The following is a 12,789-nucleotide window of genomic DNA, read 5'->3' on the forward strand; positions in this document are numbered from 1 at the left end:
TTTATTTTCACTCTGCTTTACTGAGGAAGATGGAAACGCTCTGACAGCGATCACAAACAGGAAGTGCACACATCAGCCTCAAACATCCAGCTGTGGCGTGATCGCCGAAGGTCAGCGACGCCTCCAAGACTGTCACACCTGAACAAGCCACAAAACCTGAGGAGGAGGAAGAGGAGGAGTTAATCAGCAGCAGATGATGAAGAGTGAAATTCAGCGTGTATGTGACGATTTCCTGTTCTCACCTGAAACTTGATGAAGGTCACAGGAAGTGTGCAGACCTCCTCATGTCCAGCAGCCTGGTGCTTGGCGCCCCCTGCAGGAAGTTCTGTCAGCGCTGTATTTTCTTTAGGTTTTGATTTTCTTGTCCAACGCTACAAAAATCAAAACCTAAAAAAACCACAGAGCCGCAGCAGCAGCACAGCGGCACCATGGGACACGCCCCTTCCTGTTTAGGAAAAAACAAACAAACCACACACTGGAGCTGTGTCCCAAAACGTTGGCTGCATCCTTCGGAGGCCGCATTTGAAGGCTGATTACGTCACAGCCAGGCGATAAAGGCTGTCCCAATTCGTCGACTCCTTCAAATGCGGCCGACAGATACGCCCTTTATTTCCCCGAATTTGAAGGATGGGTCGGGTGCGTCCTTCGTGGCCCACCATATCCCAGAATTCATAGCGCAGCTCAGCCAATTCCAGTTTCCAACAATGACAATTTACATATTTTCGCGTGAATGCAGCTGTGTAACCTTCAAATATCTGCTCGGTTTATCAAGATATCACATATTTGCAAAAGTGCTCCGACGTTTTCAGAGACGTCTGCTACCCACCAGCTCGATAGCTGACTGGTAGGGGTGCAACAATACACAAAATTCACGGTTCGATATTTTTTCGATACAAAAAAATGTTCATACCTTTTTAATTTGACATTTATTAAAATTATAAATATATATTTTAACTCAAAAGTACAGTTTGATGGAGGAATCACTCATCTTTGGAAAAGAGAGTTTATTACAGAGAAATGGCTCTTTCAAAATAAAAGCTATACTATCCGCTTCTTCTGGGCTATATTCTCAGCAGCATAAGGAGAATCATGTGCTAACAGCTGTCTAAATGAGTTGGCTAAAGTTAGTAGCATGCTTGCTTTTTTTTGTCTGCTTCCACTTGTCTTTGCACTAGGATGATGTCGGAGTAAATGTGCAGTCATATTCGTTGTGTTCCCACTAGTGCTGTCAGCGTTAATCTGAAATGACCTTAACGCCACAACACGGCAAATCTCCGTTAATGAGCTACCGCGGATCGCCCCGTGCGTGGGGCTGGACGACCAACACGTTAACGAGCTAACTGCGCTAACGCACTAGTTCCCACCCATGTAATTGAGCATTGCGTGGCACATCCAACATACTGTTTTACTTTAGTCCATGACGCGCTTACCTTCAGGGTCATACGTCACATGAAAACCAAAATCTGAATAAATTTGCCATGTTGCAATGAGCTTCGCTTCTGTGCTTGTGCTGCGCTCAGTGGATCTGCGCTCGACAGTGCAGCCTAGGCGGAGTAGTCGAACGCAGATCCACTGAGCGCTCAAGACAGACAGCATAGTCAGAAGAAAAGTTGATAAAATAAAAAAAAAAATTTTTTTAAATTTGTATTGTTCGATACATATGCGTACCGAACCGAAAGCACTGTATCGAACTGTTCAATATCCATACGAGTATCGTTGCACCCCTACTAGCCGGGGTTCAATGGTCACTCGAGCTGGCGAGGGCAGCGGATCCCCGCTGTCTTTCGCTACTCAGGTTAAACGTGATATTTAAGTCACTCGGATAACTTAAATCGTAAAAGTAAATCGGTTTGGCTGAGATCAAAGTTATTAGATTAGATTAAATAAAACTTTATTAATCCATCGGGTGGGTTCCTCCAGGATTTTCACACAGCTGAATAAACGTCAAACAGAAAACTGATTAAACAGAAGTGTGAGACGGTCGAGAGTTTACTCCAGTGTCCTGTTATATTTAGATAGCACGGAGCAGACGGCCAAGTTCATTAAACCCCACCCAGACAGCGATGACGCAAATCTGAAGGCTGGACCGTCCAATTTCACAACCTCGCTCTTCCGGCCTTCTCGGTCTTCAAAGGACCCGGCCCACGTAGACCGCAAAGGCCGGGTCCTCAGGAGGACGCAGCCTACGCTTTGGGACACAGCTTGGGTCACAGAAACACTGCTGAGGTAATACCTGAAATCACACTTTACCCTCCCCCGCAGCCACACCTCCAAACACGTCGGTCAGCGCCGCAGTTTTCGGTCACGCCCTCCCTTAAAGAGGAAATGTCCTCCAGCCCCAATCTGCCATGATTCCTGACGGCATCCGTGCAGCGATGCAGGAATGTGGTCAGAGCTCGCGACCACTCGCTCGATGTCAGAAACACTCAGTAATAAAAGGTCAGAGCAGCGTGCCAAAAACTCAGTGTCTCCACAGGTCACGTCTCCACAGACATGACCTGTGGAGCTGAGCGGCGGGTTTTACCGCACGGTCGCCGGGTTGGCGTCGCTACGTCAGTCCTCAGGTGGTTGAACAGGACAGGTGAGCACTCTGGGGTTCCTGTTCCTGTCACCTGCACCTGACTGTATCCAGATATCAAACATGGCCGACACCGCGGTGATCGTTACAGACCCCGATGCACACGCACAGTTGAGCCAACATCGTAAAAAAAGCTCTCCGTCATCTGAGACTGCCTCCTCAGCCTGAACACGAGGTGATCGGGGTCGTCCGGGTCAGAGTGCGCTACGTGTTTGATCCACTAACGTCCACGCCATTATACCCGAGGTCCTGATGGGCCTGTCGGAGCAGACGCTGTGCATCGGCTGGAGGTTGGACCAGCGAGCTCACCTGTGAGCCCGGCGTCACTCACTGAGCTTTCCATCAGCGCCGCAGCCCTGCTGCTGTTGCCTAGCAACAGGCTCCCTCTGCATGTCTGCAGGACCGAAGGAAGCTGCAGAGCGTCACGTTCAGCACGCAGCTCTGCAACGGCGGTGGGAGAGCACCTGCCTCAGGGCTCCATCGCATTTTTTAATCACTAGGGTTTGAGAGTAACGAAATTTCTATTCTCTGTATGTCCTGTACATGTGGCAGAATTGACAAATAAAGTTGACTTGACTTGATCACCATCGAACAGCACAGCACACCGTGTGACTCCACACTGCCTCCGATTGGTCCAGGAGAGTCGTGGTGCAACCGTGAGATCAGAGTTTAAATCTAAACGATCAGCTTCACATCGAAGCAGCCCCGCCTCCTGACGCAGACTCAGCATCCAAAAAGAGAGTGAAGCGAGGCTGCGGTAACCACGGGAAACGGCCGACGGTACAACGAGCTTCCTCCACTCACCGTCATCAGACAGATGGCTGGATTCGAGATTAAATGGAAAGCTGAACCTCGGAATGCTTCAGTGACAGCGCTGCAGAGGGCAATCACAGGAAGCAGCGTTTGGTGCAGCGTCTCACCTTTGACCCCAGCTGACCGTCACAGATTAGGTTCATTCTGCATTTACAGCTACTGACGAGCTGTCACATGACCAGGTGTTCCTGGTTTCAGTTCTGGGCCGGATCGATCAGTAATCAATCAACATTAATGAATCTGTATGGATGACCTCAGCGGGCTCGCTGCGTTACATCCTGTATGGGTGTGGAAACACTCCAACATCTTTACCATGGAAACACGTTTCCATGGTTACTGCTGGAGGATGAACAGTGAGGGCCGTTTAAGACTTTTCTACTCTGGGATCTATATGACATCATAAGCACCATACAGATGCCTGTGAGGGTCAGCCAATCAGAAGCCAGCTGTCTAAAAGGGGAGGGGCTACAGTAACTTCGGAGTATGACTTCGAGCCCTGAATCATGCTAGGTTGCCCTGAGTAAAAGATTCTGAGCATGCTGTCATGGTGACAAGCTCTGGAGATCAACACCTCCCTCGCAATCGTGGATGAGGAGCTGACACCGTCAGTCAGAGCCAATCATAACGGAGAGTTGCAGCTGCACAGACAAGAACAGGGCGCAAGTTATTACAGGCAGCGCCTGGGAAACACTTCACATAGCAGAGGGCACTGTTCCCGACTCGGAAAACTCCATTCCTCCTGGTCGTTGAGCTATCGATCCCGCTTATCGGTTCTTGCACTCGTGCTATGATCAGCTGATTTTAGTTGGCGTGTCGGAGGAGGAAAACGGCGGTGCAGTCTCCAGCGTGGATATGCACGTCACTTTTATTTTATTGCACAAAAGGGCGAGATACAAACTGCAGTCTGCTGCTAACACAACTTCACTCTTTACAAGCAACTGCACAGACAGCATGTTAATGCTGAGCTAGCCAAGAACCCAGAGTGCACCAGGTAACAAACAGATGAGCCGTCAGGCTGCAGCCTCCTCTACCTGTTCAGAATCACCGTGGCGACCGCTTTTTGTGCTGGTTTTCATTTTTGCGTTGTACCAAGACAGGGGTGAGCAACTCCAGGCCTCGAGGGCCGGTGTCCACGATCCAACACAGCTGATTCAAATGGCTAAATGACCTCCTCAACCTGTCTTGTAGTTCTCCAGGGGCCGGGTAATTAACTAATCATTTGATTCAGGTGTGATATCTAAAACCTGCAGGACACCGGCACTCGAGGCCTGGAGTTGCCCACCCCTGTACTAAGAAAAAGACCTGAGAGAGGTGCGTGCTGCTATGTGGGGCTGTAGCCTCATGGTTATATCGTTAGATGGTGATTATAAGCGCTTCAGATCATTTTACAGAGGAACATGAAAGTAACGAATAGTAGAACGAAGTGTTCTGTGTAATATGTTACCGAGTACAAAGAAGAAGGAAACCTCAGCACGCTCAAACATGCGACCCACAGCGTGTGATTCATTTACATGACTGTAATGTCTTAGTGATGCTGGTGAAAAACAATCCATAAGAGAATCAATACTGGAATCGCTAAATTCCTATCAGTTCCCATCCCTGGCCAGCTGATGACATAATGTTAAACTGCAACATGAAATGTGGACCTCGGCATCCATGCACAGAAACATCGCTCAGCTGGAAATGAATCCGCAGTAATCCTTATGACAGGCAGGCAGCTGAACACTCTGAAATCTGACTGTCAGAGCAGCACCTGAACAGAGCGTCGTAAATAAAGCAGAGTCCATCATTATTTTAATTTCACACGCAGAGACCAGCTGTCAGTTTACCTTCTTATAAATATACATCATCTTTTCTAAAGAAAGCTCGTTTGTATAAATATGAAGATGCATTTGTGGTTTCCCTGTAAACGTCAAGCTACACCACTCCGTGCGGATGCTTCAGATTATAAAGATGAAGCGTTTAAATGCTGGCGGACATGTTCTCCCCTTTTATTGTTTCATATGACATATTTATTTTAATCGTAGACACGAAAAGGCGTTTTGATATTCACATATGTGCACACAACAAGAACATCTCCACACTGAAGGTTAAAATGTACGCTGACAGCCTGCAGTTACCCGCTGATAAACCTTAAAAGGGGCGCACTCCGAACTCCATTGAAGAAATCTCCGTTTTAACGTTGGTGTTAAATTTCCCGGGATGGCGAAGGAAACCCTTCAGATCGTTTAGCGGCCGGTAACGGCAGGCTGTGCCGCTGTTTTCGGCAGCCTCGTGTGTCCCCCCAGTTATTTGTACCTGGACGGGAGGACTGATGTTTCTACCCAGTCACGTAGGTTTCGGCGCCGCTCACGAGAATGGTATTTATCGACGACAGCGACACATAAAAACGCTAAAAAGGTTCGTTTGTCTTACACGAAGCTTCCTTATGGGTGAGCCGAATTGAAGGGCGGCTCCTCGGCTCTCACTGTGGACAGTACACCGCAGCTCAGGCGGGAAAGACGGGAGCGGTCAGCGCCAGGAGCGAAAACCGGGATTTCTGACGGCTGCTTCGGAGCTAGCCGTTAGCAGCTGCTGCTAGCGCTGCCGCAACGGTCAGCCACCGCTGCTGCAGTGCGGACGGACGGACTCACGGGCAGAGCGCGGACCGCTGCCGGTGTTCCCCGGCCCCGCGGACAGGCCGCTGGCTCCCGGCGAGGATTCCTCCTGGACCGCGAGCCTCGCCGTCGATCCATCGGGGCGTCAGGACCGGACCCTCCGTCTTCACCGTTCGGTGCCAAGATGTCTGCGCCGCGGCGGAGCTCCGCGTAAGCTGACGGAGCCCCGCCGGCCGCGTCCCACTCAGAGCACCGCCTTCCTCCCCCGGGACACTCCCTGCCCTGCGGGACCCCAGCGGCTCCCTGTGCCAGCGGCCCGGGGCCTGGTGTCGGTGTGGTTCGAACACCGGCGCGTCCCGGACCCCGCCGTGCCCGCTCCCGGAGCCCGAGGCGGCAGCTGAACGGTTTGGGACGCGTCCCAGCAGAAAAGAGCGAACCGTGAACGCGAGCCAGTGACGTCACCGTCCGGGCCCAGACATCAGGGGTCCCCAAAGACCAAGGTTAGGCTTCAGGGTGACCGTGGGAGAACGTGTTCACCAGAGGCGGAGCCAGACATTTGAAACACCCGGGGCTTAGCCCTAAAGGGTAGTATGTATGTGGGATTTTTTTTTATTTTTTTTTTGGGGGGGGGTTTAGAAATGACTGAAAGATTAATTGGCTCTGTAATAGAGTGAATTGTTGCCCCCCAGTGGTAAAATACAGAAGTGCCTGTTACAGGGCTAGTTCTTGGTTGACCAATATATAACAACAAAAAAGGGTAGTTTTCTGCACCGCTAAGAAACAACAAGTTAGTGTGTGATGTCCTGCTGTTCAATAAAGGCACCTATCCACGTCCTTCTGTCCTGATCCTTTTAAGAGCCTAATCCAGAATATCACAACTGGCGACGAGGATTCTAAAGATTTCCACAGCGTGACAGAGGCTGTAGGAGGGTTGTGTTCACATGTAAAGAAAAAGACAAATCAAGACGTTTTCTTCACGGCTGCAGCGGAACAGCTTTTGGTGAGCTAACATGGCGATGCATGTGGGTCGTGTTGAAGAGTATAATGAATCGAAGGAAGATTTTGAGTCATATTTGGAGCGGTTGGAGCAATGGATGTTGGCAAATGATGTTTCCGATGAGAAGAAAGTGTGCACGTTTCTCTCTGTGATCGGAGCAGATACATACAGGCTGCTAAAGAATCTTGTGTCTCCGAGGGTACCGAGTACCATAGGATATGCAGCGCTGACTGGGGCGTTAAGTGCGCATTATAAGCCGACTCCAGTGGTGATAGCTGAGCGTTTTCGTTTTCAGAAACGTAACCAGAAAGAAGGGGAGGCAGTTTCTGACTATGTTGTCGCCCTGAGGCAGTTGTCAGCCACATGTGATTTTGGACAATATTTGGATGAGGCCCTGAGGGATCGTTTTGTTAGTGGGCTGCGTTCTGATGCTGTGCAGCGCAAGCTACTATCGGAAAAGGATCTTACATTTCCACGTGCATGTGAGATTGCCGTATCCATGGAACTCGCTTCGAAAAATACGATGGAGTTCTCAGGACGCCAGGACCCTCACCACGTAAATGCCTTGACAAATGCTCCAAATTTTTTCAACAAAGGATGGAAAGGACAGAACAGGCAAGAGGGCAATAACAAGCCAAAGAACTGGAAGGGACCTAAAAAAGACACAGGAATGAAGCAACCATGTTATCGTTGTGGTGGAAAGCATTCAGCACGTGAGTGCAAATTTAAGAGTGAAAAGTGTCATGTTTGTGCAAAAATAGGACACATTGCACGTGCTTGCAGGAATAAAAAATTCAGTCAGCAAACTCAGTATTTGGAAACTGAGGATGAATGCTCAAGTAGGAATAATGAAGCTGAACTTTTTGGAGTATATTCAATGTACTCCATCACCTCCAGTGAGAAGGGATACACAGTGGATGTTGCGCTTGGGAGCAAGAACACCACCATGCTGCTGGATACAGGATCAGCAGTGTCGGTAGTATCAGACAAGTATTATCAGATGCATCTCACTCATTTCCCTATAAAACCAGCCAGTGGGCTAAAGCTCAAGTCCTACTCAGGCCAACACATTGCTGTGCGTGGATATATTATGTTACCAGTACAGTATGGGACTCAAAACATCACCCTACCACTGATCGTTGTTCAGGGAGACAGACCAGCTCTGATTGGACGAAACTGGTTAAAGAAACTACAGCTGAACTGGAAACAGATTTTCACAGTACACAAGGTACTGGTGCAGAAAGAAGCAAAGCCAGGAGTACTAGAAGTGATTCAGCGCCATCAGGCAGTGTTTTCGGATGACCAAGGCTGCATAAAGGGATTTAAAGCTAGAATCCACACTAAACCAAACACCACACCAATTTTCTGTAAAGCTCGCCCAGTTCCTTATGCACTAAAAGAAGCTGTGGAAAAGGAGCTGGACAGATTGGAAAAGGTGAAGGTTATTTCAAAGGTTGAGAAAAGTGAGTGGGCATCCCTTATTGTTACTGTGCCAAAGGCAGACAAAACAATTAGGATATGTGGTGACTACAAAGTCAGTGTCAACCAGTGTGTTGAAGAGGAAAGATATCCACTTCCAAATACGGAAGATTTGTTTGCCACTTTAGCTGGAGGAACATCCTTCAGTAAACTTGACCTTTCTCATGCCTATCAGCAGCTACAGTTAGATGAAGAATCAGAGAAGTATCTGGGCATCAACACACACAAAGGTCTCTATAAGTACAATCGCCTCAGCTATGGTGTTTCCAGTGCTCCGGCTCTTTTCCAGTTTGTGATGGATCAAATCCTTCAGGGGATGGAGCATGTCACCTGCTTTTTGGATGACATCCTCATCACTGCTTCATCTGAAAGGGATCATTTGAAGAGGTTGGAGGAAGTACTCACACGTCTGGAGAAGCATGGTGTCAGAGTGAAGCTTTCCAAGTGCCATTTTCTTCAGAGCAGTGTGGAGTACCTGGGACATCGTATTGACAGGGATGGTCTGCATCCTTTAGAGGAAAAGGTAGCAGCCATAGCAAATGCACCAGAACCAACAAACGTCACTGAACTGAAGTCCTTTCTTGGTCTTCTAAATTACTACAGTCGATTTTTGGAAAATCCATCCACCATTCTTCAGCCTTTGCATAACCTGTTGAGAAAAGATGCTAAATGGATTTGGACCATGGAATGTGCAAAAGCATTCAGGGATGCAAAAAGTCTACTGCTGCAGAACAAAGTGTTGGTGCACTACAGCACAAATCTGCCATTGAAGTTAGCCTGCGATGCATCACCTTATGGATTGGGCGCAGTCATCTCTCATGTCATGGAAAATGGAGAGGAAAGGCCTGTGGCTTTCGCATCAAGAACATTAACTGAAGCTGAGCGAAAGTATGCCCAGATAGAAAAAGAGGCCCTTGCCATAATTTTTGGAGTAAAGAAATTCCATAAATATCTGTATGGAAGGAAATTCACCCTCATAACAGATCATAAGCCACTGCTGGCTATACTAGGGCCAAAGTCAGCTGTCCCAACACTCGCTGCACTAAGAATGCAACGCTGGGCTCTTATTCTAATGGCATACAACTATGACATTGAATATAGAAGATCAGCTGAACATGCTAATGCAGATGCATTGTCACGTCTACCTCGGAATACGCCAGACAACATTGCCGCTGAGGGAAGTATCTTCTATTTCTCACATGTGGAAGAGCTACCAATAGTAGCTAAAGACATTGAGAGAGCAACCATGAAGGATCCAATCCTCAGCAAGGTCTGGAGCTACACCATGAATGGGTGGCCGAGTTATATGCAAGACGAATCACTTAAGCCTTACTTTACACGCAGACACGAGCTGTCAGCAGAACAAGGATGTGTTCTTTGGGGACAACGGGTCATCATTCCACCGGTTTACCAACAGAAAGTGCTGGAAGACCTGCATCATGAACATCCAGGTATCTGTCGTATGAAAGCACTCGCTCGCAGTTACCTGTGGTGGCCAGGCTGTGATGGTGATATACAAGAACTGGTTCAAAGCTGCTCAGTCTGTCAGGCTGTACAGAAGTCACCACCCGTTGCACCACTCCATCCGTGGAAGTGGCCTGAGAGAGTTTGGCAACGGATTCACATTGATTTCGCTGAAAAAGGCAAGCAGTACTTTTTAGTTGTCATTGACAGTCATTCAAAATGGTTGGAAGTGTTCCCTATGCCATCCATTACCTCACACAACACCATTGAGGTTTTGAGAGGGTTATTTGCTTCATATGGACTTCCAGAAGAGCTTGTTTCAGACAATGGACCTCAACTTGTGTCAAAGGAATTCAGTCAGTTTCTGGAGTTAAATGGGATCAGACACACAGCTGTTCCTGCCTATCATCCTGCATCAAACGGGGCAGCAGAGAGGTCAGTACAAATCCTGAAACGATCCCTGATGAAAAATGTGCTGGAAGCAGATGGTAAGGCCACATTGCCACTCAGTCATCGTTTGGCAAACTTCCTTATCATGTATCGCAGTACACCGCACACTGTGACGGGTCGTACACCAGCAGAGTTGTTCCTGAAACGTCAGATCCGGACTCGCTTCAGCCTGCTGAAACCTGAACTAAGCAGACACATTGAACAGAAACAGTCTGAGCAGAAGCGACACCATGATTACAAAACCCAACCTGTTCGTGTTTTTTCGGAGGGAGACGCTGTGCGTATCCGAAACTTCAGGGGGGGGGGGAAACAAAATGGACTCAGGGAACAGTTCTGAAGAAAATGGGAAGTGTTACTTACCTGATACAAGAGGGACAGAGAACACGCACAATACATGTGGATCACCTGTTACCATGGAGACAGACTGTGGAGAAACCCCCAGTTATATTTTCACCGGTTTCAGAGGGACGGCCAGAAGTGATTATGGACGGTGTTGTTTCAGAGATACCACCAAGTCCACCTGGGATTTTAACATCACACTCCTTACCTCCTGAACCACCTAAACAGACAACCGATGAACCACCAGTATCCAACCCAGAAACCACCCAAAGCCCATCTGTGGAACGCAGATACCCAGAAAGACGCAGAGTTCCCCCAAAGAGACTGAATCTTTGAAAATGTAGAGTTATGTTTTAGCTATTTACTGCCAGTTATTTTAGAAGTGAACAGTTTAATAATAAAAGTAATGGCTACATTTGTTCTTTGTTCGTAAGGGCCACAGAATATTTCTTTTTGGTGGGGGCAGTGAAATACATTCTTTAAAGGGTTGCTTACTTCAATTACAAATCTAAAAGGGGAGGAATGTAATAGAGTGAATTGTTGCCCCCCAGTGGTAAAATACAGAAGTGCCTGTTACAGGGCTAGTTCTTGGTTGACCAATATATAACAACAAAAAAGGGTAGTTTTCTGCACCGCTAAGAAACAACAAGTTAGTGTGTGATGTCCTGCTGTTCAATAAAGGCACCTATCCACCTCCTTCTGTCCTGATCCTTTTAAGAGCCTAATCCAGAATATCACAGGCTCTGTTTTGAGTTTTGTTAAAAAAAATGACTTCATATAGGGAAAAATATATATCACATGTGCAGGACACCTTAAACTAGTTTTTTAATTAAGCAGCGAGGCAGAACAAAGTCAGGGCTGTATCAAGACACAAGGCCTAAACCCCAATTCAACCAGACCCAGAACTGATCTGGAATTAATAATGATAATGAATTGGATTTATATAGCGCTTTTCAAGGCACCCAAAGTGCTTTACAATGCCACTATTCAGTCACACACTGGTGGAGGCAGCTACAGTTGTAACCACAGCTGCCCTGGGGCAGACTGACAGAAGCGAGGCTGCCATATCGCACCATCAGCCCCTCTGGCCAACACCAGTAGGCAAGTAGGGTAAAGTGTCTTGCCCAAGGACACAACGACCAGGACAGAGAGCCCAGGGATCGAACCGGCGACCTTCCGGTTACAGATGCGATTCCCAACCCCCTGAGCCACAGCCAAGTGCAAAATCAGGACTACTGAGGACTTAACCAAGACAGAACCAGAATCAGAACTAGATGATAGCAGCACTAAAAATCATCATAGACCTGCACTACACTTATTTTTTTAATTCTACCAAAGTTTATATAATTATTTAGCCTTGTTGTGCAAACAAGCTGCAGAACTTAATAAATATAGAATTTGAAAAATAGCAAACCTAAAAAGAAACACGAGGTACGAGATACATGAGGACCTGTGATACGCTGATACTTCTGGTAAACAACCATTTGACTAACATGTGAGTCTCACCTGCTCTTGTTCCCTCTCTTCCTCTTTGTGCTGACAATCATCAAATATACAGTTATACAGATATTTACAAACTCTTCAGATAAAAACACTTTTTAATTGTAACATCAAATCAGACTAAATGTTTATTTTTTAGATAAATATAAAAACATATTTGTTAACTTTAAGAGTAAAGAGAGAAACTATCTGTATTTCTTAATTGTAAATGGCACCAAATTGTATTCAAACTGAGCCACACTTATGGAGCTCCACAGTTCTGTTCCTGGTGTTTTGGTTGACATCTCCTGATGTTCCCATGTCACAGAAACAGGCTCTGTGTTTTGCCTTATATGCATCCACAGCTGTGCCACCAGTTTACTCACATGGACTCTACGAACCAATCAGAAGCTTCTTCAGCTCAGAATGGAATCGTCTGGAGTTTTCTTATTAATTTACAATAAACTTAGTGTACATGTACTCCTAAATTTAATGAAAGTGATAAAAACAGAAGCTCTGTCTCTCTTTATTCTGACATTTAACTAATTCAAAAGATGTTTCAATATTTATCTAAAACAAAAGTTGACTCTAAA

The 12,789-nt window shown here is 47.0% G+C and overlaps 1 long non-coding RNA gene across 1 annotated transcript; it reads right to left on the reverse strand.

The window, feature by feature from the left end:
- On the reverse strand, window positions 1–6,401 carry LOC146560461 (uncharacterized). The gene is made up of 3 exons (XR_014888250.1): window positions 6,025–6,401; window positions 243–445; window positions 1–156 (listed from the first exon to the last, which is right to left on the reverse strand). It is a non-coding gene; the product is annotated as an uncharacterized LOC146560461 (long non-coding RNA).
- Window positions 6,402–12,789: the final 6,388 nt, after the last annotated feature.

Source organism: Mchenga conophoros, linkage group LG14, assembly GCF_057382185.1.
Source record: "Mchenga conophoros isolate Kocher_MC1m ecotype Shallow Benthic linkage group LG14, M_conophoros_male_GT1.1, whole genome shotgun sequence".
Classification (NCBI taxonomy): Eukaryota; Metazoa; Chordata; class Actinopteri; order Cichliformes; family Cichlidae; genus Mchenga; species Mchenga conophoros.